At 42.7% G+C, this 27,130-nt stretch overlaps 1 protein-coding gene across 4 annotated transcripts in view; it reads right to left on the bottom strand.

Annotated features, from left to right (window-relative positions):
- Dnajc6 (DnaJ heat shock protein family (Hsp40) member C6) overlaps positions 1–27,130 on the bottom strand; it is a 160,525-nt gene that overhangs the window by 107,206 nt on the left and 26,189 nt on the right. For 2 of the 4 annotated variants that reach the window (XM_036177395.1, XM_036177396.1), the window contains exon 2: positions 17,291–17,355. The exons of the other annotated variants lie outside the window; for them this stretch is intronic. The gene's annotated coding sequence lies outside the window, so the exon portion shown is untranslated. The remainder of the gene's footprint in view (positions 1–17,290; positions 17,356–27,130) is intronic. 4 annotated transcript variants of the gene reach the window in all.

A 27,130-nucleotide genomic window follows, 5' to 3' on the forward strand; every position in this document is an offset into this window, starting at 1 on the left:
AATATTGCATATGGGGATGTACACAAAGGATTGGACGTCCCCTTTGGGGTGACTCTTTGGTTGATTTCACTAACTGCATGGTGAGTGTCCACTCTGAGAGATGTTCAGTCTCTCTTCTTCCATACCCCCAACCAAAGTTCTCTCCTGAGCAAATTTCACCCACATTTGGCAGTGAGGCTATCAAATGAAGGTAAGCAATGACTGTACACCCCTTCACTTCTGGGAACAGTGATGGAGAATGAGGTTCTGGAACCAAACCACTCAGCAATGAGTCCAGGGCACTCAGGCTCTGGCCAGATCACCTAATCTGTCTTACTTTTCCCATGGAAAAGGTCAAAGTGAGGATTAAGTCAATTTTAAAATATTTTTTTAATGTAGGTATATCTGTGGATGCCATGTGAATGCAAAGATGAGAAAAGAGCCACATCCTTGGTGCTAGAGTTATAGACTGGCAAGCCTCCTAGCATGGATGCCAGAAACTGAACTCAGGTCCCCTAGAAGATCAGCAAGCTCTCTTAACCACTGAGCCATCTCTCCAGTCCTTAAGTAAATTATTACCAGATAGAAATCCTTAACAAATGCTATTATCATTACCTGTTATTCCTACTATTACTATCATATAAATGACTTATTGCTATATTTCCAACTATTACTGTACTTTAGAGCTCATTAAATCACGTTTTCAAAGATGCAAATAATTTCCTACCTTTAAAATTAAACTAAAACCTGTCCTGCTTTATTTGTTATCATTTTGATAGATGACAATGTAAAAAGCATTTTGTATAAGGTAAGGTGATTTTTCTGCCTTGGGTTTTTACATGTCTGCAGGCCTATTTTTCCAGTTACATTTGGAGTATTTATGAAGAAAAGTCCATGTTTTCCTTGTGTTCCATGACAACCAGAGAGTACCCAAGCAGTTAGTAAATGCACAAATAGTGAGCAAAAACTAAATTAACCTACTAGTGAAAAAACAAAAATACTGTATCATCACCTTCCTTTTTGCATGTGTGTGTGTGGTGTGCTCATGTATGTGTTTGCATATATGTGGGTGCAAATGTATGAGGTGTACATGCAGAGATGCAAGGTTGACATCAGGAATCACCCTAGGCCACTTTTCCATGTTATTCTTCAATGCAGGGTCTCTCAATCAAACCCAAAGCTCACAAATATCGCTAGTTTTGCTAGCCACCTTGTTCTGGGGATCCTCTGTCTCTGCCTTGGAGGCTGAGATTACAAGTGAGCTGCCATACCCACGGAGCATTTTGTGTGGGTTTTGGAGATACAAATTCAAGCAAGCACTATAACCACTGAGCCATATCTTTGGCCTTAGTCCAGTGATATATTTTTTTTTTAATTTAATTCATATTTTGGCCTCCTGGTAAATTGTAATATAAACAGCAGTTCATAGTCATGATTTTCACCAAAAGGAAATAAATTGAAAAAATAATTAGGTTTTGGAGTGTGGGAAATGGTGTGTGTGTGTGTGTGTGTGTGTGTGTGTGTGTGTGTGTGTGTTTACACTCAGTAAGGATACAGATCTAATTCTCACCACAGGTTCTGATGGTAAACATTTGCCTGTCTCTCTGATGAGCACAACCTCTGCTACTGAGCAGTGCCAGTGTTCTTAATTGTGACAGCTCTCTACACTGTGACGCCTGGGTTCACCTGAACAAATGGATAACAAAGAATTCTTCCAAACTAGATGGTAAATGAGGACCAAGTCCCTGGTGCATTCTTTCTGCTTCAAAGCCAGGTCTCTGAAACACGGTCCTTTAGTCTTCTGCTGTGGCCAATGTAAGTTGACGAACAGCATTAAAACTTCTGTGGGCAGCATACCTCAGAGTCATATCAGGTTGTCAACTAGTGGGACATGACCTGAAGCACTGAACTGAGCAGTTCCCAGCTGTATCCCAGACATGTTTGGTTTGTCTGGACTTTAAAAAAGAAGAACTTTAAGTTTACACATCTTTCCAGAAGGTTCCCAGGATCTAGTTTGAGCACCACATCCCACCACCAATTCCCAGCCTACGGCTCTACTTCCTGCCAACCCTCACAGACATTTGGACCTCAGACTTGCAGTTTCAAAGTCTCACCTGAAGGTCCAAGAACAGGACCAAGACCGGTGACAAAACCTACACCTCTGAGCCACAGCCAAGAAGAAAGAGGACCACCTGGGAATCTTTTCTCCCTCTGTTCTTCAACATCAGGGTGGACCCAACCCATTCTCTTCCTGGCAGTAAAACCGAAGGTGCAGACTTTCAGGAGTCTCTTGGGCTCAAATTTTCTATCTTCTCAAAACTTATCCTCTCCTTCTTCTCTTCTAAATGATGTCCAGAGGGGAAAACTCCAATCATTCAAGCGCTCCCATTTGCTACACCCCAGCAGATCAAGGTTTCAGAAAAAAAATCGCATGTGTAACTTGGAGCAGCTGCTGAGAGTTACATATAGCAACACACAAGAGCAAGCAGGCAGTGAGCTGGAAGATGATGAGCATGCCATGGTATCACCAACGCAAGAAAATCCCTACTTAACATTACTTGGGAGTAGAGATGTCTGTTTTGGGTGTCTGACCAAGTGCTAGGTCTCCTGGAAGGCAAAACCAGTTTTCTAGGTAGGGCATACTTTCCAAGACAACTCATCCTGAAACCTGTGCTTCCTTCAAGACTGGTAGTAATAAAGATAACTCATTAGTTAGTTCCCATTTTCAGGTTCCCTTTCTTGCTCATCTCTCACACCCCTGAGAGCCCTGCAAATGCCATCTTACTTTTAAGCAAACTTGGAGTCCCTGAGTCTCTCACCCAAGCTCACACAGATATCAGGACTCAAATGTCGAATTTTCTGGTCACACTTGGCTGCTACACAAGGCTACAGTGATAGCTCCACTGTGAGAACGAATCTTCAAGCCAGTGGGGTCACCGCACTTCTCTGGCGTTCCTTTCTCAGGGTGACCAGTGAAAAGGGATCTGCCCTGGCTGTACTGCCCATGTGACAGCCTGTGCCCAGCGAAGCCTGAAATTTTCGGATAGATACGCCTTCCTCATATGCACTCTTGATTTATAAACAACTGGTTCAAAGAACATTTCGGGTTGTACACCTAAAAGTTGATGCTTGGTTACCCTTGGTTCAATTCAAAGCCCTTAGAAGAGCTGGGCAGTGGTGGTACACACCTTTAATCACAGCACTCAGGAGGAAAAGGGAGACAAATCTGAGTTGGAGGCCAGCCTGGTCTACAAAGCCAGGTCCAGGACAGCCTGGGCTACACAGAGAAACTCTGTCTCAAAAACCCAAAGAGGTGGGGGGATGACTAGAAGGAAAATGCTTTTATTTTTTATCAAAAGCAAGCTCCTAGCCCACCCCCATACTATATTGGCAATTGTAAATTAAAACTACTTAAAATATAGTTTAGTTTTTAAAAAGTAACCAAGTAACTCCACAATGGGGTATAGTAACACACACTTATAATGCCAGCACTCAAGAGGCTAGGACAGGATAGAAAGTTTAAGGGTGGGTGAGGCTACACAATGAGATGTTATTTCAGATAAATAAATTTTTAAAAATAAAAAGTAAAGCTTGAGACAGGCTTGGTGATGCATGCCTGTTTCTCCAGCACTTAGGACACAGAGGCAGAAAGATGGTGAAGAAGAGTTTGAAGCCACAAAGATATAAAAAACAAACTCTTAACATTGAAAGCAGTTTGGCTTCTGTTACATTTGACATGTCATAATGCCAATCTGAGCACACAGGGATTAAAGAGATGTGGAGAAAAGTCATGGGCTTTGAGGGAAATAGTATACCTATGTTTGAGTGCTGTCCAAACATGCATATACAAGTTTTCTATGACCTGGCATGGACTCACAGCCACACTCTTGTTCTCTCCCTCACAGGATGAAACAAAGTAAGATGCATGAAAGCGGGCATTGTGATGACTGACACCAAGCCTGGTGACCTGAGTTCCGTTCCCAGAACCCGCATGGAAGAAGGAAAGAATAAACTCCTATTGAGTCACTCTCTGACCTCACACACTCCTACCCCACCTGCACAAATAAATTTAACTTTAAAAACTTTTAAAGACACACAAAAGCACATAATGAACAGGAAACCTTTCAAATGTTGCTTTTTATCAAATCTAAGAATTCATTTTAAGTCACAGCATTCAGAAAGAAAAACATGATACAGATGCAAATATGACCTATCAATTTTAAGATGCTTCAAGATTTCATACATGTTTACATGTAAAAAAAAAAACTGCTTTAGAATTGTCATAGCATTCTTAACTATGTATTATGCTGAGAGCTGCTGGCAGTGATAGCTTTACCAGAGGCTGTGGGAGTATACAGAAGGTGACAACTTATATTCAACAGGTCAACCTACCAGATGAATAACTCTCTGATGGGAAACCCCACTTGGGAAAGACCATGGGGTCACTGATTGTAAGTGAGTGGCTGTACCAGTCTGTAATTTTTCTCATATGCCACTACATTTCTCCCCTAAGAACTGCCATGGGTGTTTTCCCACTGCTTGTGTGTTTATCTCATGTATATATTCCATCTATTAGGCACACTTATAGCTGTGGATGGTCAGGAAGATGATTTCTGCTTAAGCTGTATAATTCTGATGAACAGAAACAATACTGGGATTTTTTTCATAACTGACATAACAAAGTAACAGTATTCTCAGTCACAAAGACAGTCTTTTACACATTTAGCTGGCTCAAAACAAATTCAAAACAGACTAGCTACCCCTGCAGAGAATACACAAAGACAAGTTCCCAAGTGTTTGTTGAATCAAGGCCAGGCACCAACAACTTCGGTAGACATAACCCTCTGCAGTAATGAACTTTCTGCATGTACCCCTACCACTCAAGGTACAGCCAACTAATTGTTTATTGCTTAGGTCCTGGGTTTCAATGTCATTTCCCATCTGGGAACCCTGACCACTCAGAGCTACATGTTACTTTACTCACCATGCCCAGTCAGTGAGACCTCCCTAGCCTGAGAGAAACTGTGTGACTTATCATGTGTTATGAGAATGGGTCAGACCCTGAAATTGTAACATATAATTGTCCAGAGTTTGGATGTTGCAGTGTGTGTGTATGTGTGTGTGTGTGTGTGTGTGTGTGTGTGTGTGTGTGTGTGTATGCTGAAAGGAAGATGTAGCTGAGTGTGTAGAGAGAGAATGTGTAGAGATTTGTAACTGTGTGGAGACAAAGAAGATAAAGCTGTATAGAAAAGAGATGAGTATGTAGGACAGAGATGTGGATATAGGGTAGGGAGGTATGTGAAAAAGAGAGTGAGTGAATGATGTAGTAGTGTGTGGAGGAATGTAGCAGAGTAGAGAGAAAAAAATGTGTATAGAAGAGAGATGTGGAGCTATACAAAAAAAGATGTAACTGTATATAGAAGTATATGGCTGTGCAGGAGAGAGATGTATGTATGTAAAGAGAGACATACAGCTATATATAAAGAATGTAGCTATGTGGAGATAGATTTTCAGAAAGAGATTTTTTAAATGAAGTAAAAGAGAAAGTTACTGTCAGAAAGCATGTGTGTTTCCTTATTTTTCCCTCAGATAGAAAAGTCTAGCCCTCAAATAAGAATTTTTCCTAAGCCTTCACTACTCTGAGGCATTCTTTTTGCTACCCTGGAGCAGTTCTGGGAGCTGGCTTCCCAGGCTGCAGTAGTAGTAGCCTAATATTGCCAATGTCCCATGCAAGTATTTTAAGCAACTCTGGCAGTTACATAAAGACAATCCACATCACAGTTTAGCAGGCCCTGCACCATGCCTGCTGCATGTTAGGTGCAGCAGGAAGCACCCAAGAGAATGAAAATACAAAATGGTATTTGGGGACTATCTTTAGTTAACAGAATAATCCACCCTTAATGAGCTCACTTATTTCAGATATAGTTACCAATGTCGCTTGCTAGTATTTGCCTTTTTTGTTTTGGTTTGGGTTTTTGTTATGTTTTGTTGTTTTTTTTTGTTTTTGACAGGGTCTGGCTTTATATCACTGGCTGGCCTGGACATTTGGCATGTCTTTTGACTTTTCAAGAAAATGTTTGTAGCATGACAATATGCCTGTGTTGCCATTGCATCAGTATCCCATGGAGATCACATGGTAAAACCATTGGCCTAAGCAATGTGTTGTATGCAAAAGAATTACTGAAACAAGTAAGAGCTAGTGATAGTGTAAATGATGCCACTAAAAAGCAGGCAGCAATCCTGAAGGAGTCCCGGATGATGAATCCAGCTTGCCAGCGCAGGTTAGAGGCTATGTCTACACCCATCTTCAGCAAACATTAGGATGTGAAAAAGACTCATAAGAAGCTGAGGAAATAGAAAGAAGCAAATTGAATTCTAGATTCAGTGAAGTCAGCAGCCTGAAACCTTGTACAGGGTGTTTTCTGCAACCCTGGGTCCTTTCTACAATTCATCATTTCTGCCCACTGCTGTGTGTTCAGTTATATGAGAATGTGATTCCTTTCATGCAGTCGTATGTGCTTTTCTTTGAATAACCAAGTGTGTGAAATAAGTGATTACATCTAATTAAAGATAACTAAGTAACTCACAGAAACACTGGCTGGTTTCATGTCTTCTTTCACGCAAAGAAACCTCAGCTACGCAAACTGGCAAATGCTAATAGACCACTTCAGAGCTCAGCTGCTCTCTATCAGGGAGAAACAGATAAATGTTTACCTTTTTTAGGTAGAGCTCCCCCAAATCAGGTGCAAGCCAGCACAGGACTAAATCTTGGATGTTCCTATTAGCCCTGCTTCATTATGTATGGTTTTTATGTTTGAGACACTTACAATCTGAAGCTTTTCCCCAAAACCCCATTGTGCCTAGCCAAGCGCTGGGGCCCAAAGCACATGGAACACCTGGCAGCTACCGTGTGGTGATGACACAGAGGGAACCAAGTCTGAGTGCTGGTGTTCAGTCTAGAACACCAAAGTGCTGCTGCCTCCTGGCTACATGTGGCTGGAAGAATCTAGCCTTTCTGGACATTAAACTGAATTCTTGGGCTGCTTGTGTTTTAACCTTGTTCAATTTTTGAAAGGTCTTACAACAAGAATTTTATTCCAAGAGACCAGAGCTCTAAAATGAGCTGTTTGGGCTAAACAGTTATTGCAGGGATCCACCTACATCCCTCTCCATATTCAGGGTTAACAGAACCCACTCGGCTGGGAGTCTAACCATTCAGAATAAAGAATGCACGTTTCATTTGTCTCTCATGGTGTGGACCTGCCACAAGCTGCTTTCTACAATCTGCTAGACATACACAAGGGGCTAAGCTGTAGCCACTCTCATATAGAAAGAAGCCATGTGAGCGGTTGCTGGCATTGATCCTTAAAAGCAAATGCAGGTACAACATCCTGCTTCCAATCTTTTGCTTTTTCTTCTGGCTGGACATTGGAGCTCCCACAGGCATCTCACACCATGAGATGGGCTTCAGGATAAAAGGCTTTGGCACCGAAGCAAAAGACATAAGAACCCCGAGCCCCAGAAATCCATGGCAGCCATGTGATAATTATCTCTAGATTAGTTAAGGGAAAGAAAGAAAGAAAGCCCTGTGGTGAACCACTCTTTTCTTCTTCCTGTTACAAGCAGCCATTCTAGCCCCCAAGGGGATATAATGTTCCACCTGACCTCTGAATCTCGAGTCTGCATTCACCACAACAGTGACTAGGAATTCCTTCTCTATATGACACAGGCAAGTTTTAGAACTTAAGACTCTGTTAGCTCACTCATAAAATTGTTACATCTAAGTAATAAGGCAGCTATTAAAATTGTGTGACATCAAGGACAGAACGAGCTTAGGTTGGCGGCTGCCTGTGGTGTTTTCTGCTGCGCTTCAGCAAGTACATAGCTGTGTCTGCTGCACCTGACTCCAAGGCCAGTGATGCCCTAAGGTCCCCAAAGGCTTCTTCGAGACAGGCCTAGCTCGGACCTGCAATCCTGGTTCATGTCACCTGCGACTTCCCTAGTCTAAGCTCCTTCCTTTGTACAGGATTCTATCTCTTCCATCTACCTATATAATTCCAGTGTAGTCTAGAGCAGTTGAAGCCATCCAAGTTAACTTAAAACAGTTTGTAGCTATTTACGACACAAGAGTTCTGAGACTGTTTTATATGGCCAAGTGAGAATCTGATTCATTCTCCATCTGTCCAAAAAATAATAATAATGAATGAGAAGGTTAGGTAATGAGAGGGAAGCATTTCTATTTTATTATTTTATTTTTTAATTTTTATTATAGAAGTTATCAAGCACACACAAAAGTAGATTAAATGATGTAGTTGATTCCTTTGTACCCACAACTCACCATTAATACCAAGACATAATCAACCTTCTTTCACATGTATAACCCAACTTCATGTATTCACTCATTCATTCATTCATGCACTTAGTCTTTTCCCTTGCAATCCAGAGCCTCATGCATGCTAAGCCACTAAGCTGTACCTCACCCTAGCCCTCCTCAATGTATTAAAGTACATTTCAGGCTTCATATTATTTATCATTAAATACTTTGATGTGTAGTACTTTAAATTTTTTTGGCAGGCAGGGGAATGCTATTAAATTTCACCCATGCCGCAAGCAGAGCAAGATGTATTCCACCTGCATGTTGAGAGGCTAAAGCCACCCACCGGCTCCCTGTCAGGTGACCCACGAAGAAATCCGCTACTTCTAGTGGGGAAGATACAGCATCCATTTAGCTTCTTGTCCCTGCCCACCCCCATCCACACCGTGCACCTCTCCCCGCTCTTGTTATAGTCTGGGCCTTGCTGGCCAGGAGATCTAGAAGCTAGCATGGGATTAAGGGTTCTACAGCCAGAGAAATAGACAGAATGTTAAAGTAGGAAGGAACTGTAGAGGGCAGGAGATCCCTTTCAATTAGAGATAAGAAAAAACAAGTCAGACGAGGGAGCAAACTGATTCACACTGGAAATGCAAACCCAATTATAGGACTGTGCTGGCTGCTTTCTGTGTCAGCTTGACACAAGCTGGAGTCAGTTGGAAAGAAGGACTCTTAATGGAGAAAATGCCTCCATATAACTGGCCTGTGGACAAGTCTGCAGGGTGTGAAAGAACCTAGCTCACTGTGGGTGGTGCTACCCCTGAGCAGGCGGTCCTGGATGGTATTAAAAAAAAAAAAACTGAGCAAGCCAGGAGGAACAAGCCAGTAAGCAACACTCCTCTCCAAGATGAAATAAACCCTTTCCTCCCTGTGATGATCTGAATGATAACGGCCCCCATAGGCTCCGTATATTTGAATATTTGAATGCTCATCCCAGTTGATGGAGCTGTTTAGGAAGGATTAAGGTGTGGCCTTGTTGGAGGAGGTGTGCCACTGGGGTTGGGCTTTGAAGTTTCAAAAGCCCACACCAGGCTCAAAGTGCTGCGCTCTCTCTCTCTCTCTCCTGATGCCTGAGAATCAGGATGTAAGCTCTCAGCCTGCCCACCTGCTACCACGCTCCCCACCATGGTGATCATGGATTAATCCTCTGGAACTGTCAGCAAGCCCCCAGAAAAATGCTTTCTTTTGTGAGTTGCCTGGCCTTGGCCTTGGTGTCTCTTCACAGCAATAGAACAGTAGCTAAGACACTCTTCAAGTTGCTTTTGGTCACGGTGTAATAGTTTTATCACAGCAATAAAAACTCTAAAAAAGACAAGGACTCAGCCCTCTATCTAGGTTAGCAGTTCTTCACCTCTGGGGGTGCAACCGCAACAACCCTTTCACAGAGGTCACCTAAGACCACAGGAAAACACAGATATTTACATTATGATTCGTAACAGCATCAAAACTACAGTTATGAAGTAGCAATGAAAATAATTTATGGGGGGCGGGTCACCACACCATGAGGAACTGTGTTAAAGGGCCACAGCGTTAGGAAGGCTGAGAACCTCGGAGCTAGGTGTCTAACACAATGTACTCTTCACCTGCTTCTTGTTTCACCTCACTGCTGTCTTTTTTAATGATTATTATTACATTTTATTGCTTTAGTGTGTGTGTGTGTGTGTGTGTGTGTGTGTGTGTGTGTGTGTGTGTGTGTGTACCACAGCAGGCATGTGGAGGTCAGAGCACAACTTGAGGGAAATGTTTCTTTCCTTCTACCAGGTCAGCAACCTTGACAGCAAAGTGCCTTCACCCACTAAGTCACCTTGCAAGAATCCCTACCTCAGTCTTGAAGTCCAGACATTTGGCATCCCTGGATCCCCCACCTGTCCAAGCCCAGCCTGCTCGTCAGGTCTCTCTGTGGACAGCACACACACCACCACCCCCCATGGAATCCTCAAGTCCTCAGAACTAGGGTAGATAGAATCCCATGAGGTCCCATAGAACATGGTACAATTCCTAACATATCATAACATGCAATACTGAAACTGACAGTCTACACGTGTGTCTTCCCACTCCAGACAGTTTACTCCATGACAGAAGGGCCGTGTTAGTACTCCATGTCTGACAGAGCCCTGGAGAGTGAGTGAACAACTTCCCTGGGAAGTTGGTATCTCTAGGAAACACTCTGGTTTGCTGCTTCCCAGCCAGTACTGGTGAAGACCATGGCGCTGTATGCAGAGGGACGCTTTCCTGACAAGCTCAGGTCAGACTCTCAGAATTTTAAAAATGGATTCACCCAACAAAGCTGCCACACACTGCCATCTTGTATTTCTCTGGGATTGAAGAAAACAGATTTTTTTTTTGTCTTTTCAAATTCTATTAGCTTGAATTTTCTTTTTATTTTGGACCAGCTTCACATCCTCCAGACTCCCCTTTTTGAGTGATGTATGAACCATAACTCTAAAAGAATATCCCCTTAGACCATACATAAGTGACAGAATATAATGTTCACCTCTGTTGCTACAATCACCATGCCCATAAGCTGTAGACCACAGAGAACCATGTAATGATGGAAAGTAAGTTCATATATACATACATACATACATACATACATACATACATACATACATACATATATACATATATGTAGCACTAACAATATCTGAAGCTCAGTAGTTGAAAGACAGTAATTGGTATGCTTTCTTTCCCATTTCCTTTCAGGCTTTGGCTACAAGGCTGCAGGGCACAGTGGTACCAATGCCCAGTTCCAGAAGAATTCCCCTGGTGTTACCAGGGGCCACTTCTTCCATCTGCAATCCCCACCATCAGGTTCAAAGGGAAGTGATCTAATGGGGGTGGGCAAGAGCTAACGCCATAAAATTCAAGTCTGCACAACCCAATTTACTAGGATGCTCTTGGTGTATTTGTTTTAAATGTGGGCTTTAAAGAGACTTGAGCATCTAGCCTGGGAGTTTGAAATAGGGCAAAATATAGAACTTCTGTGAGCCATAATTTGCTCTTTTTCCAAATGAAGCTTTCCAGTGTACTTGTTGACTGTATGTATTCGTTACCACTGTGGTCCTTGCCTGTTTTATGTGGCTATAACAAAGGATGTGAGTTCAGGTCCTTCTAAAGAGGTTTATAAGGCTCACAATCCTGGTGACCAGAAGGACCAAACAGCATGGTACAGTTGGCTAAGGCTCCCTTGGTACAACATAGGAAAAAAGTGTTAAGAGAACTGGAACACAGAAGGGCACATTAGCTTAACAAGGAACCAAAAAAGTCAAGGTCTTGATAACAGACCACTCTTCACAGGAATAAACCTACTTTTTGTGCTATGGAAATTAAACCCAGGGCCTTGCATATGCTATAAGCTAAGCAGGTGCTCTACCACAAGACTGTATCCCTAGCCATCTTTTTTATTTTATTTTATTTTTTTTTATTTTGAGAAAGGATCTTCCTAAGTTACCCAGGCTAGCTTTGAATTCACACTAGGATAGGCCTTGAACTCAGGATCTTCTTGCCTAAGCCTCCTGAGTAACTAGAATTATAGACTGATACCCAGCATGAGTCCATACCCATGGGCCACTAAACATGAAGCAATATTAATCCATTCAAGAGCTTGGAGTCCTCATGACTCAGTTTCTTTACACTAAACCCACCTCTTAAAGGGTCCACTGCTCTAGCAGTACAATAGTGGGGACCAATGTTTCAGCACACAAACCTTTGGGAGACAAGTCATATCTAAAAACAGTAGACACAGTACATTTTTTTTTAACCAATCAAAAGAAGCACTCTTTCTGGAAAAGTCTCCTCTTCTGTGACTGGAATTGGAACTGCCCCAGTCCTACCCAGAACAATATCTAAAACGAAGCTAGGTCAACAGGGTGTACTGAAAACTAGAGAGTAAGTCAGACTGAATCCTGCTGTAGAGCAAAGATTATAGACAGCGGGCCTAGGACCTATGTTTCTGACACATCAGGACAAGAGATCTGAGAAGAAATTGTCACCAACTAAAAGAAGTAAGTTGGAGAGAAAGAAAGAGCTAAGAAGACAGCATTCCAAGTGCAGTAATTCCAGAAACCCACTGCCTTTCCATACTTATAAGACACCCAGTTTTTTTTTTTTTAATTAAATCGATTTGCACTATATCTGTGGTGTATAGCCAAAAGAATTCTACCTACTACAGGACACAGTGCTCACATCATTGTGACCCAGTACACTCAAGTTTGCTCACATAAATGAATTATTCATTCACTATTATATATCAGGAGGAAGACTAAGATGTCTGCATACAAGCTTACATTAAAAATGTAGTGACTGTTAATAAATAACCTTTTGATGAAAATGGAATCCCAACCTACACGGCAACATCTTCTATATGTCTCCAGGCTAGAACTAACATTTATACAATACTTCACAGTCACAGAGCATAGCACTGGTCTGAAGAAATGGGATGCAAGTCACCAATAAGTAATAACTGTGTATTGTTTAGTCTTTTGTCAACTTGACAGAGGCTAGGATCATCTGAGAAGAAGGAATCTCAGAGGAGACAGTGCCTGTCACATTGGCCTGTAGGCAAGTCAATGGTTAATGGTTGACGTAAGAAGGCCCAGCCTACTGTGGGCAGCATCACCCCTAGGCAGATAGTCCTGGAGTGTTTAAGAAAGCAGGCTGAGCAATCTAGGTGGATCAAGCCAGTAAGCAGCACCCCTCCATGGTGCCTGCTTCAGTCCCTGCCTCTAGATCCTGCTATGAACTCCAGCCCTGACTTCCCTCAGTGATGGAGTGTGACCTGGGAGTTATAGGACAACTAAAGTCTTCCCTCCCTGAGTTTGTTTTTGGTCAGTGCTTATCACAGCAACAGAAACTATACCTTTCAAATGTCTAGTGGCCACATTAAAAACTAAAGTGAATTCAGTTTTGTAGTGCCTCTCACTTATCTCAGTAGACACAAAGTGTTGCCACTTCAATGTGGAGCCAGTAAGATTTTCTTCCTGCTACATACTTGATAGGCCTTACATTTTACATTTACAGTGTATCTCATTTTGCACTAGCCTCTTAGAGCAAATGGCTACTGTGTGACCCAGCAAGCACAGCTATAAAATGTTTCCATCTCCCTAGCAACCTGAGATGACAAGCTTTGTGTAGTTATAAAGGAAAAAACTAAAACTCAAAGATAAATATTTTTTCCAACAACAACTGATCAGTAAGTGCACAGCACAGACTCCAACCTTGGCCTCTGGCCTCTGCTTCTGAAGCTCTGCACCTCACTCTGAAGTCTGCAGAGGAAGAACCATGCTCCACATGATCCTGAAGTGCAGCCACATCAAAGAAACGCATGTGCATGTGCAAAGGCCTCACCCATACAGTGCAGCCTGTGGACATAAGGACTCCGTTTCCTCTCAGATCACAGAGAGCCTTTAATGAAAATAATCTCCAAATCCATGCTTCTCTGTGAGTGTGTATTCACGAGTGGAATTAATTACTGTCACTAACATATGTCTTCCCTCCATCACGTTCTCTAGCCTGTAAGATACCCTCTGTGTTCACAAAACTAAATGTATGTGTGCATGCATATATATGGTATGCATGTATGCATGTATGCACACACACACACACACATACACAGTTTCCATGGCTCCAAAATGGTTGGAACAGTAAGTATACCTTTTGTTAAACTATTTGGTCTTTACTTTAGGAAGCAGGTTTAGAGCCATAGAGGATAGAAAGTGTCTTTGTTCTGATGCTGGGGCAACTTATGCTTCAGAGAAAAACCTCTCTCTGGCCTTCTATTTTCCTTTGCTCTGCTCCTTTTTCTCCTCAAGCCATACCATAATAATTAATGTTTTTCTTCCCCATGTCAGATTACTAAAACCATAATTGTATTATAACCTTCTCCTGCTTTTCCTGTCTTACATCTTACCAGAAAGACACTCTTGTCCTACCTTGTCTAATAGTAGATCCTAAGACCTTCATTCCACATGGCTTCCTGCCCCATACCAGAAAGAAAGGCACACTGTACATAGAGGCCATGAAGAATCTGAACAGACAAGGTGTGCTGGCGTCTCTGTCTCTGAGCATCAGACCCTACCTTCTGTCCAGTCACACTGGTACACAGTTGCCCGTGCTTCAGTCATGCCGATGTAGTAGAGTCTCCATAAAAAAAAAAAAAAAAAAACCCAGTGGAAGAGTTCAGAGAGCTGAAATCTGTGGAGACTGATGAAAGTGAACTGATCCACGTCCCAGGAGCAGCCATACCCCTGCCATACAGTTCCGTGTGTGTCTTCATCCACATACCCCTGCCATACAGTTCCGTGTGTGTCTTCATCCAAGACCTTATTTGTGGCCTTACAATAAACCAACAAATGCTTTTTCCCTGGGTTCTGTGAGCTACCCTAGCAAACAAACTAAGCCAAACCAGGGAGTTGTAGGGAGCTGCTTGTAGCCAGCTGGTCGGAAACCTTGAAGCCTGGACTCCAGACTGATGCCTAAATAGTCCTGTGCAACCGAGACCTTAACATTTGAGACTTGATGCTGCTCATAAGTAGGCAAGGGCAGAATTGAATTGAATTCTGCTACAGAATTGCTTGCTTGCTAACTGATGATAAGAAATGACCAGGCATTTTGAGATCTCAGAAGTGACGTGTGCTGTAGTGGGAGAGCACACAGTTCAGTAACAGAAATGGAGTTTGCCTTGACTCACTATCCCTGGACCTCTCAAAGTGCCTAACCCCCCTAATATGTTGATGTTGGAGATGGGGACCTTCAGGAAGTAATTGGGTTAAGACGAGGTCATGTAGGATGGATGAATGCTCAGCCCTAGCAAGACATTTATACCATCCCTAAGGCTGAAGAAAAAATTGTGGCAGAGGGGGGTAGGAAGGACATAAGAGCCAGAAGATAGGGAGAGGAGCTTCAGATCAGCCATTGCCACCTACACTCACAGCAGCTGTAGTTGCCTACATTGAGCCAGCAGAACCATCCCATTAACAGTCACCCAGGGATGGGAGAGGACTCAGGGAACTCTACCACTCACTGCTGTACTACTCACTACCTATAAGATTCAGGAAGAGGGGGATCCATTTCCTTCAGTGTTGTGCCCACTGATTAACCCACCAAGTTCCAATGGACAGTGTCAATCCAATGGTCACACAGATGACCTCTAAATGGATCACAAGACAAAACCGAAAGTCAAAACCCCAGGAAGGGGACTGGAAGGAAGGAGGAAGAGGAGTTGATGAGAACGGGAAGGAGATAAGGGAGGATGTGGAGAGAGAATAATCAGAATACATTCTAAGTGTGTATGAAATGGTAGTTCAATATAAGTCGATTTTTAAAATATTATTTTATAATGAAGAGGTCATGAGGGCAGGAGCCTTGTGAAAGGATTAGTAACTGTAAAGGAGCAAAGAGATCAGAGCTTTCCATCATGTCAGGACATAGAAAGAAGGTAGCTTCCTTCAAGCCACATGATGGTCTGTACCAGGTGTTAAGTCAGCCAGCATCTTGACCTTGACCTCCATGCACTTAAAACTATGAGACATAAACACCTGTTGTTTGTACCACCCAGCCTGGGATACTTTGTTAGAGCAGCTTGAGCTAAGACACAGCAAGTGTACTGTCTGTGTGCCGAGGCCCCAGACCTCCATGGACTTCTACTGGCTTCCTGGGCTCCTCTCCTCCAGAAGCATGAGTACAAGCTAGCCAGCTGTAAGGTCGGAGCCACTTGGAGAAGCTGATCCCAGCATCTCAGCTGACGCTCCAGGCGTGAGAACAGTTGAGTGTGGACCAACTCAGCCAGGCTGAGCTGACGCATCTAATTCCTGTCAGTAGAAATGTGAGCTGAGTGTATGCTGTCTTGAGCCACCCTGTGCAGATGGTTCTTTATACAGCAAAACCTAAGTGACACGAGAATATCCTTCAGGATGGATACAATAGAAAGTGTAATACTTTAGAGTACGGAAGTGGGCTAGAAGCTGCCTCCCTGTGATCCAGAAATAATTGGTGGCACACACCTTTAATCCAAGCACTCAGAAGGCAGAGGCAGCAGGATCTGTGTGAGTTCAAGGCCAGCCTGGTCTACATAGTGAGTTCCAGGCCAGCCAAGACTACATAGTGAGATCCTGTCTCAAAGAGGGAAAGAAAAGATAGATTCTGTCCCATAGAAAGTAAGGAAGAGCGTCAGAAATCCACAGAAGGGATGATAAGATAGCTAGAAACTGCAGAGAAAGAGAAGAGAAGTCGATAGAAAGGGAGTGGAGGGGAGTGGAGAAGCAGCAATACAGATCTGAGTTCAAATCCTAACTCTACCACATAGTAACTACGTTAGTTAAATCACCCAAAGCTGACTAAACGTATACTTCTCTCCCAAAATCACTTTTAAAGATGTTTACATTATCCGGCAGAGCAACTGATCTTCAATGGGCACTCAATATATCTCAAATCCCTTCCTCGACTTCTCTTGTACCTAGCAAGGCCTACAAACAGATTATGGCTCAGTTTTATTCATGTATACAGCACCATCACTACACTTTATTCTTAATTTATTCTCAGCTCTTTTGACTTGACTGGACAAGTCCAATGACTCAAGGTCCACTTGAGGAGTTATCAGAAACCTTGTGAGGACTGTGCTGAGGCTCAGTCCAAGCACTAAGGCCTCACAACAAGGGAAGCAATGGTACAATGGAGGTCAAAGTCCCGAGGGCAGGAGAATGCTTCTGGTCTAATTCTGCAGTCTAAACCTGGAGTGCTGATGGCCAGGAGGAAAGAGTTGTGAATCCAGGATCCAAGAGACAAAGACCTAAAATCCTCCAGTCATTTTGTATTGTCTGATTGCCCTTGGCTGAAGGGATGGCATCTGCCGACATTGAGGGCAGAGCTTCTTTACTTAGACAGTGTCTCAAAGGCCAGGCTCCTCAGGACACAGACACACCCCACAAACAATGCTTTCTTTACCAGATCTCCGGGTAATCCTCACTCCAGCCAAGTTGACACCATCACAGAGATGAAAGATCTTTACACTGAAAAGAAATTGGAGAAGACACAAATAAATGGAAATACATCCTGTGCTTGAATGCTGTAAAGTGTCCACCAATCAAAGCAAGTGACAAACTCAGTGTAATCACTCTCAAATTCCAGTAACATTAACCATAGAAAGAGAAAAATAATCCTAAAATTCACGTGAAATCACAAAAGACCCCAACTAGACAAAGCAACCGTAAGTAGACAGAGCAAAGTTAGAGACATGATACTACTTAATTTCAAAATACACTACCAAGCTATAAAGACAAATCAAATGACAATGACACCAAACTGACATGGGGACCAGCAGGACAGATGAGAGAGCCCAGACATAATCTACATACTTAGACCCTCCTGACTTTCACCAAGCGTACCAAGAACACACAATGAGCAAAGAGTTAGAAAACAAATGACCAACTGAAAACAGACATTTCTCCAAAGAAGACATACAAAGACCAACAGATATATGGAAAGGGCACAATGTCTCTCATCATCAGTATAAATCAAAACCACGGTGGGCTCCGCCTCATCCTTAGAATCGCTACTACCAAAACAACACAAAGGGCGCATGTTGACAAGGAAGTAAAGAAAGAATACATGCACACACACACACACACACACACACACACACACACACACACACACACACCCTGTAGGTGGAAATATAAGTTATATTTATTTTTATTTTATGTGCATTGCTGTTTTGGCATGGGTGTCAGGTCCTCTGGAACTGGAGTTACATAGACAGTTATGAGCTGCCATGTGGGTGCTGGGAATTGAACCCAGGTCCTCTGGAAGAGCAGTCAATGCTCTTAACCATCTGAGCCATCTCTCTAGCCCCGAAATATAAGTTAATATAGTTATTGTGGAAAACTTTTAGAAGTTCCTCAGAATTTAAAATAAAACAACTATCCAGAGAACCCACAACTTGGTGTTATATACTCAAGTGAAATGGAATCCATATCAAACGAACACCTTCACTCCCATATTTATGGAAGTATTAATTACAGTGGCTAAGATACTGAATCAAACAAAGTATCTATCACTATAGAACTTGATGAAGAAAATGAGGTTTGCATACACAATGCGATACTGTTTAGCTATGAAAGGAGGAGACCCCATCATTTGGGAACACAGACGAACCTGGAGGATAAGTGGACTAAGCCACGCCCAGAAAGACAAATGCCACATGATCTCACATATGTGGAATTTAAACTGTTGATGCAAACAGAAAGTAAAATGGTAATTACCACAGGCTGGCATGGTGTGGAGTAGAGCAGGGGTGGAGAAATGTTAGTCAAAGGGATGTAATTACAGGGATACGTTAAAAAAGTTGACTGAATGGCACCATCACCATGATGGCTCTTTATATTATATACTTGAAAAATATAGAAAGAGTAAATTTATGTTCTCATCACAAAGTGATAATTATGTGAAATAATGCACTTGTTAATTAGCTAGATTTGATTATTCCACAACACAGACACACTTGTATATGTAAATATATATATATATTAAATATACAAATATTTGTAACATATTATAAATATTGAAATAAATGTAAAAACATATCTCAAAATGTCATGTTGTACATTATATATATGTATATATATATAAAACATGTCTATAAATTTTTAGAAAATAATAAAATGACATAGAGATGTAGCTCAATGGCAGTGCACTTGTTTAACACGTGTGAGTTTCTGGGTTCGATCACTGGCACCAAAATTATTTTTAATGTGTGGCAAGGTTATTATTCAAGATTTCTTAAGTGTTTATTTTCAACAGATCAAATTTGTTGAAAATTTTAAAAATCAACACATTCTAAAACAAAGCTTTTGAGAAGAATAGCATAAAATAATATCTTTACAACAATGAGGAAAATAGGAATTTGCCAAACAGAATCCAGAATGCAGGATTCAAAAGGCAAAATCAGCAGACAACATTCAAGACAGTGGTGAATCTGAGGTTGGCTGCTCGGCAGTAGGACACATGCACAGCAAGTATGAGACCTTAGGTCCAATCCCCAGAAACCCTGCCCCAAAGAAAATCGCTTTTGTTCTTCCATCAAATACATCATAAAGAAGCTGGATATCATTGTACATTCCTGTAACTAATATTCATGAGGCTGAGGCAGGAGGATCACAAGTTTAGGCTAGCACAGTTGAAAATCTGTTTTAGCTGGGCAGTGGTGGCACATGCCTTTAATCCCAGCACTCAGGAGGCAGAGCCAGGTGGATCTCTGTGAGTTCGAGGCCAGCCTAGTCTACAAAGTGAGTTCTAGGACAGCCAGCACTGTTACACAGAGAAACCCTGTCTTGAAGGAAAAAAAATTGATAAAAGTTATTAAATCAGATCTTTTACGAAAGACGCTATCCAAGTGGCCAATATATCATGACACGCTGCTTAACCCCTGAGTCATAATGGAAACTCAAATTATAACCACAGTGATCAACTCCATACCAAATAGGATGGCTAAAATTTTAAAGACTGTTGGTATCAAATGATATAGATGTGGCTAGACAAGGTGATCCTCACAAAGCGGACAGTACACGGGGTACCACCACTGAGAAGCTGAAGGGTCACCCTCTGTGATGGAGATTGCTCATTGTCAACATGATTGCGTTGAGAACTCTATACAAGATCAGAAAAATTACACGTCTGGAGAGTCTGTGAGAATATTTCCAGAAAGGATTGACTAAAGAGGGACCGAATGTGGGTACCATCATACCATGGGCTGCACAGAAGAAATTTAAAAAGGAAAAAAATCAGATAATGCAGATATTATCTATCTATTTTCTATTATCTATCTATCTATCATCTGTCTATTTCTCTCTCTCTCTACTTAATGTGTGTCCTGAGTTGAGTAGTCTCTGCACCTGCTCCTGTTGCCATCATTAACTGCAATACCACAGGCCCCAAATCCATGGAGCCTAAGAATAGGAAGTGAAACCTCAGATACTGTGAACCAAAATCAATAATTCCTACTTTCAATACTGTATTTGGTCACAACAAAAGTTAAAAAAAAAAAAAAAAGTTAAAACACAAAACTGGCCCTGAGAAGTGGGGTCATTTCTGTGGCTACAGCTGACTGAGTGGTTTCTATACTGTGTCTTTCGTTTGCAAGAGAAATTTGGAAAAATTGGAAGTGGACTGAAGAAAGTCTTGGTTGTTATAAGCAGAGGTTACTAAGCAATGAAGGTGGGAGTTCAAAGGACTGGAATGACAACAACGTGGTGGTATTGTGTTCCCCAAAATACTGTGCACCCTAATAAACTTATCTGGGATCAGAGAACAGAACAGCCACTAGACAAAGGCTAGAAAATGGTGGCACTCACACCTTTAATCCTAGCATTCCAGAGGCAGAAATCCCTCTGGATCTCTGTGAGTTCAAAGCCACACAGGAAACAGCCAGGCATGGTAACAAGAGCCTTTAATCCCAGGAAGTGATGGCAGAAAACAGAAAGGAATACAAGGTGTGAAGACCAGAAACTAGAAGCTTTTAGCTTGTTAAGCTTTTAGGCTTTGGAGCAACGGTTCAGCTGAGATTCATTCTGGATGAGGACTCAGAGGCTTCCAGTCTGAGGAAACAGGATCGAGGTGAGGAACTGGCAAGGTGAGGAAGCTGTGGCTTGTTCTGCTTCTCTGATCTTCCAGCATTCACCCCAGTATCTGTCTCCAGGTTTGTTTTTATTAATAAGAACTTTTAAGATTCCTGCTACACAACAGAAATGTGGGTAATGGTCATCGTTTAAATGAGCATTTGAACACTTGTTCCCCAGTTGGTGGTGCTGTTTGGGGAGAATAGGGAACTTTTAGGACATGTAGCCTTGATGGAGAAAGTATGTCACTAGGGGTGGGCTTTGAGGATTTATGGGCCTAGCCCACTTCCTCCTCACTCTCTCTGGCTGTGATGTGATCTGGCTGCCTGCTGCCATGCCTCCCTTACCATTATGAACCCCTCCTCTAGAACTGTAAGACAAAATAAACTTCTTTAATTTGCTTTTAATCACTAAATTTTTATCACAACATAAAAGTAACTGCCACAGCAATAAAGATTATTCTTGTGAGGATTCAGATGAAAATAAGGTTTCTATTGGCCATTCCTGTTTCCATTTGGGCAAAGAACTTGATTACATTTTATCCACGACCTGCATCTTGCCAGGAGGCTGAGTTTAAAGGTGAGAGACTAGTTGATCTGAGTGAGGAAATTTCAAATCAATCCAGAATTTAGACTGTGGCATGGTTATTGCTGGCTTCTTCTAGCCAAGTTTACAGTGAGAAATAGGAAGCTAGATACAGAGCAGAAAGACTGGGAAAAAAATCATAATTTGGTTATAAAAGCCAGTGTAAAATCAGAGCTAAGAAAGGTATGGTTTCTAAAGAAACTAGGGTGGTTTAAAAGAAGTCAGGTCAGTTGCATCAGAGGAATTGTGTCTTTATGTGCTTTCAAGAACTGGCCTGAAACTTGGTATGCCAGACCTTGTTGACTACCATGGGAGGCCTTACCCACTCTGAGGAGTGGATAGAGGTAGAATGGGAGGGAGGTGAGGAGGCAGGAGAAGGGGAGGGAAGGGGAACTGGGGTTGGTATGTAAAATGAAAAAAATTATATATATATTTTAAGAACTGGCCTAAACTCACTCGTGACAAGCTCAAGAATGTAAAATACTTTCCTTTGAATACAAGGGCATCTCTGAGTCACTTGCTTGCACAAGCTGACCTAGAAAACTGTTTCTTCAGAATTCACTTTACTGCTCTGCAATCCAGGCAGACAGACCTCAACCGTCAGCACAACTTTTGCAGGTATGTGGAATATAAGAACTACAGGGTTATGAATACTTCCACATAGATTTCAAAGAAGACATGGGAGGCCAAGTCATGTGTGGCGGTATCAAGACCACTGTAGGCAGCCCCTGAGGGGGCAATGTGGAAACTGTGAGCATGAAGTCAAAGGCACAATGGAGAACACAGGAAGTTAGCAATGCCAGAAACTTGGCCTGCCAAGAAAAACCACAGGCAGCAAGCAGAGGCATCGCAAGAAGTAAATCTCGTGGGCTCTGGCCAGCAAGGCCATAGGGATGGTGCAGCCTAAGCCACTAGGAGCTTACGTTACCACCTGATGTGCTCAGATAACAAACATCAGACAAGGTGCTACAGGGTTTGTGTTGGCCCTGAGGCACTTGGGGCTTGCTTTGGCCTCACCCCTTCTTCCTGTACATCACCTACCCATTTGGGTTTGGAATGTTCATCCTGTGCCACTGGACATTAAAAGTATGCAATTTCCTTTTTTTATGTTACAGGAGTTCACGGCTAAGAGTTTGCCTTGAGTCTTGGGAAACTTTGGATTTGAACTTTGAAACAATGTTGGAGATGTTACTATGGGGACTCTTGGAGATGGACTGAATACACTTTGCATTATGAGATAGACATGAGCCTTTGGGGGCCAAGGATGGAATGTTGTGGCTTAATTCTTTTAGTGTGTGTGCATCTGTGTGTGGGGTGTGTGTGTGTGTGTGTGTGTGTGTATGTGTGTGTGTGTGTGTGTGTGTCTGTGTCTGTATCTGTCTGTCTGTCTGTCTGTGTGTTTATGTGTCTGTACATGCAAGATGAATGTGTGGACATACATACATGCCACAAGGCACAAGTTCAAGTCAAAAAAACAACTTTATCTTTCCTTCTACCTCTACGTGGGTACCAGAATCACACTCAGATGGCCAGGCTGGCTTTTAATTTCCTGTAAAGCCAAGAATAACCTTCAACTTGTATCCTAATGCCTCCAGCTCCTGGGGGTTGGACTCAGAGGCATGTACCACCATGCCTGGATTTATACACTGCTGAGTGTCAAACTCAGGGCTTTCTCCTGCTGAGAAAACAACCTGCTGAGTTTTCTAGGAGGCCCAGGATATTTGGTTTTAGTTGGTTGTTTTTTTTTTGTTGTTGTTGTTGTTGTTTTGTTTTGTTTTGTTTTTTTAATAATTATTACTTTTTTTATTTTGGTTTTTCGAGACAGGGTTTCTCTGTGTAGCTTTGGTGCCTGTCCTGGAACTCACTTTGTAGCCCAGGCTGGCCTCAAACTCACTAAGATCTGCCTGGCTCTGCCCCCAAGTGCTGGGATTAAAAGCATGCACCACCACCGCCCAGCAATAATTACTACTTTTATTTATTCTGTTTCTATGTGTGAGCACACACGTGTGAGCACACATATGGAGATCAGAGGACAACTTTTAAGGGTCAGTTTCATTTGTCACTTTGTGGAATCAAGTCATCAAGCATTCTGGGAAATGCTTCTGCCTGCTGAGTCATCTCACAATAGTCAATCTGGATCATGAACTTCACTGGATTGGGAAATGCCTCAATCCAATTGAGAATAATAAAGGACACATCTGTGTGTGTGTGTGTGTGTGTGTGTGTGTGTGTGTGTGTGTGTGAAGATGTTTCCAGACAGTATTGACAAAGGGGAGGAAATGCATTGAAATGTGGACGGCAACTGTCCCACAGGGTAGGATCATGACAAAACAGAAGGGAAACACAGGAACCAGGGATGTGCATGAAATGATACAGTGCTTTCCTCACATGGAGAAAGCCCTGAGTTTGACACTCAGCAGTGTATAAATCCAGGCATGGTGGTGCATGCCTCTGAGTCCAACCCCCAGGAGGTGGAGGCATTAGGATACAAGTTGAAGGTTATCCTTGGCTTTACAGGAAATTAAAAGCCAGCCTGGGCGACATAAGACTCTGTCTCAAAAATAACTAAAGAAAATAAAGTAGGCAAAGAAAGAAGACCAGGTCTTCTCTACCCACTTCAACTTCCTGTCTACCATGAGGTGAGCAACTTCTGCCACACGCTCTGGCAGCTGTAGTGTCTGCTTCTTCCCAAGAATGTGGACTAAAGACTCCGACCATGAGCCAAAATCAGTCATGTTTCCTTTGGGTTGTTTCTCTCAGGTACTGGGTCAGAGTGACAAAAAGCTAACATGCTCTATGAACTCAACAGTGGACTCTCAAGTATTTAATCCCCGGAGATACGTTCACGGGTGGGAACACAGATGCCTGTGGGTATGTTCATGAGCCGTTCTCAGAGCCGACCCAAGTGGTGTACCGCCAAAGCATCTGTCCAAATAAAGACAGTGACGTGGCGTATTCACTTCGTGGAGAGCTGTGTGCAAATGAGAGCGGATGTTCCACGCACTGCAGACGGAGCCCACAAACAGCAAATGACTCACCGGGGCATTTCCTCCACACAAAATTCAAAACCATGGCACTAACCTACAGCCTGATCCCTTGGTGCTGGAGTTAGGCTGTGCGTATGTGAGACAGTGAGGATTCAAAGGGGGTCTCCATGTTACTTGGCTTGGACTCAAGTTACATAAGAAACACACACATACAAATTCATCAACCTGTATGCTTAGAAGGTCTATGTACTTTTTTATGCTGAATTATAGAGTTTGCTTTACAAGCCAATTTTCCTTTCGCATCAACACACTCAAAAATCATTACAAAGAAAGTTCCTGAAACCAAAGTTTAGCAGTTCATCTCCCGAGAAGACCCTGGTGGTGCCCATTTCCACAGCGCCCTTACTCACTGCTGCCTGCCACCTGTACTTCTGTCTCCAGATGCTATCACGAGGTGTGGATTTGTGCTGGCTGGTTTTATGTCAACTTTACACAAGCTATAGTCAGAGGAGGGCGCCTCAATTTAGTAAATGCCCCCAAAAGGTGGGGCTGTAAGCAGACAAGCCTGTGGAGTATTTTCTTAATTAGTGACCCAGAGGGGAAGGCCCAGCCCATTATGGGTGAGGCCACCCCTGTGCTAGTGGTCCTGGGTTCTATAACAAAACAGGCTTAGTAAAGCTTGAGGAACACGTGGGTAACCAGCATTTCTCCATGGCCTCTGCATCAGCTCCGGGTTTAGGTTTCTGCCTTGGTTTCCCTCACTGGACTGTGATTCAGGAAATGTGAACCAAATAAACCCTTCCCTCCCCAAGTTGCTTTTGGTCATGGTGTTTCATCACAGCAGTAGTGGCCCTGACTAAGACAGACTCTCACCTTAGAAATGAACTTCTTGGTTCTGCCTTTCCTTCTACTGTATCAGCCCTTTCTCGTGAAGTCAAAGGTAGCCGGCAATACATTTTAGAGGATAAAAACAGACTGAAGGGGCTGGAGAGGTGGCTCAGAGGTTAAGAGCACTGACTACTCTTCCAGAGGTCCTGAGTTCAATTCCCAGCAACCACATGGTGGCTCACAACCATCTGTAATGAGATCTGGTGCCCTCTTCTGGTCATACATGCTGTATACATAATAAAGTAAATAAATCTTTTTTAAAAAATAACAATAATAATAATAATTTTAGGGTTAGGGTTCACCACAACACAGGGGACTGTATTAAAGGGTCAAAGCATTAGGAAGGTTGGGACCCACTGCTCTGTGTGATGAGTGAGTTGTGAAAGCAAGACTAAACTCAGAAACTAGGATTGGCTAGAAGTCTACTTAAGAAATAGTGAGATCTGAAAATCCTCTTCATCAGACCCTGAAGTGGGCGGGTGCCAGGCCCTAAGCCCAGCAAAGACTAAAGGTTAGGGGAACAGGGAGCCAGGTGGGGGTTTCATGCTGGAATCAGAGAGTGAAAGTAAATGATCATCTCACAAATGCCCCAAGTCCTCAGGCGGCACTTCATGGGATACCCCACACTCTCATAAAGGAGACTAGGCAGCAAAGCAGGTGGACGCAGGCGCATGGGGCCTCGGTTATTCTGCAGTTCATCTCCTGAAGCAGAACAACACGGGCCCAAGCTGCATATGTGGCTTGGTGGGACCCAACTTTTCAGGCAAGTGCAGGACTTTTGATTCAATCCTAGCACCTTAAAATCAATGCCCCATAAGTAAATAAATGCCTATTCCCCTAAAGACTGATAACAAGATAAGAGGAACATGCTGTAACAGGAATAAAAATTACTATTTAAGAGGCACTTGGAGAGGTCTCTAAAGATGGAAGTAGGAAAGCCGGGTCACAACCCACTGCTATTGCATCTCACTACCCCAGGGATTCATGGACCTGTAGGTCTTGACATCTAAGTAATGTATAAGTAGTATAACAAAAGCCCATCCTCATCTTCTCTTCTGTGCCTTTATACTATATTATCTCATTTGTCTGCATTGCTTGGGTGGAGTTTTAATTTCCTTTAATGGGATTTTCCTGGCAAATCTATCAATAGAAGACTCTAATTTAAGTGCCCTGCTATGTCAGGCAGGGCAGTCAACCCAACTGCCCACCCGAGGCCACTCACCTATATGACCTTCCAACCTAGCCCCCGCCCATCTCATTCATTCACTACTGGCCTAGGCATTCCATGCAGGCCTGGGATTATTTCAAGAAAACAACTCTAAACTACAATGTTCACATGGGAATTGAGTCTTACAGTATGATAATCTCTGCCTTTATGGAGGCAGACAAAACAATGTAAAGAATACAGCTGTGACTGGCACATGCTAGTAATCCCAACACTCCAGAAGTTTAGGCCAGAGGGTTGCTAATTTGAAACCACCCTAAACTACATAATGAGCACCTGTCTCAACAAAACAAAACAAATAAGTTGTGGGGTCAAAGAAACATGCTGGAATCCTGGATCCAGCCTTGTAACTGTGACAAAAATACTGTAGCTAATCAACACAGAAAGAGGAAAAGCTAGCCAGGCAGTGGTGGCACATGCCTTTAAACCCAGTACTTGCAAAGGGGTGGGGACAGATCTCTGGTCTACATAGTGAGTTCCAGGCCAG

Source organism: Onychomys torridus, chromosome 2 (genome assembly GCF_903995425.1).
Source record: "Onychomys torridus chromosome 2, mOncTor1.1, whole genome shotgun sequence".
In the NCBI taxonomy this organism is placed as follows: Eukaryota; Metazoa; Chordata; class Mammalia; order Rodentia; family Cricetidae; genus Onychomys; species Onychomys torridus.